The sequence below is a fragment of the Mastomys coucha genome, unplaced genomic scaffold, assembly GCF_008632895.1.
Source record: "Mastomys coucha isolate ucsf_1 unplaced genomic scaffold, UCSF_Mcou_1 pScaffold14, whole genome shotgun sequence".
NCBI lineage: Eukaryota > Metazoa > Chordata > Mammalia > Rodentia > Muridae > Mastomys > Mastomys coucha.
Genome location: NW_022196896.1, coordinates 120711607 through 120712782, shown reverse-complemented (window position 1 = coordinate 120712782; position 1176 = coordinate 120711607). Strand labels below are relative to the sequence as shown.

General features: G+C 35.0%; 1 non-coding gene across 1 annotated transcript; it reads right to left on the bottom strand.

The window, feature by feature from the left end:
- Nucleotides 1-426: 426 nt before the first annotated feature.
- LOC116089589 lies at nt 427-522 on the bottom strand. Its single transcript, XR_004118374.1, has one exon. It is a non-coding gene; the product is annotated as a small nucleolar RNA SNORA67 (small nucleolar RNA).
- Nucleotides 523-1176: the final 654 nt, after the last annotated feature.

Sequence of the window (1176 nt, the reverse complement as noted above, 5' to 3'; positions counted from 1 at the left end):
GAGAGAGAGAGAGAGAGAGAGAGAGAGAGAGAGAGAGAGAGAGAACTGAAACAAACAAACACAAACTGTTCATCTCTTGGCTCCCTTCCTTCCCCGCCTCCAGCTGTTCAGCCCAGGACTGGACCCTGGGCAAGGGCCAGGTAGCAGGACAGCCCCTCAAATGACGTCAGTAGTGTTGAGGGGCATCTCTTCAGTAGGAGTGTTGTAGAAAGTCTCCACAGTCTCAAAGAGTCCTCTTGTCTTCTTCTGTCACTATGTTAATGGCCACATTCTTACCGCCACCTGGACCAATTCTGTGGATGTAGTTTTCCTTGTTGGTGGAAAGTTTGTAATTGGTGACTAAGGAGACCTGTTGCACATCAATGCCTCTAGTCAAAAAAGAATATAGCCATCAGTGGATACTATCTATCCTAATTAAGAAGGCATACAGATAGACAGCCAAAAGAAGGTAAAGGAAACCAGATTCCTTGTTCACCAGAGACCTTGGGCATGCCTGGCAGCATACTTCATTTTGATGGAGCTATTTTTTAAAGAAAAATGACGGTATAATTATATGTTAATTTACATATGAAAAGGGAGAAAACCACTAATTTTATAATTAAAACCTTTATGTAACAAAATACATAATTTTTGGAATATAACATTCTAAGTATTTTTATTAAATATAAATTTCAGATGCCTGTTACGGTTTCTCGTAACATGATATCTCTGAGCATATAAAAAAATGAATCTTAGAAGAATATAAGAATTTAGCTGTAAAATAAATATCTAGAGGCCTAATTCATCACATAATGATTATAATTAATAGTAAATGTGTTACTAGTCTCAATTAGGAGAAATTAAGAATTAACACTGTACACATGCATAAAAATAGTATCAAAGTATATCAATTAGCTTAATGGTGGTAATCTCTAACAAAGTTGTATACATAAAAAAACCACATAACATCACATTGTACTTACTAAATTCATAATTTTTACATGTAAATTCTGTTCCAGTGAAGGTAGAAAAATAAAGTGAATGTATAAGTGTGGAGCATTTCTCAACTAAACAAGACATTCTTATGTCAATTTACATTAAACTTGACCCTAAGGCAATATTCCTAACAAACACAGCAGTGTCACATGAGTGAAATTTTTATGTTTCTAAATGCTGGTGCTCTAAAGATTTATAAAT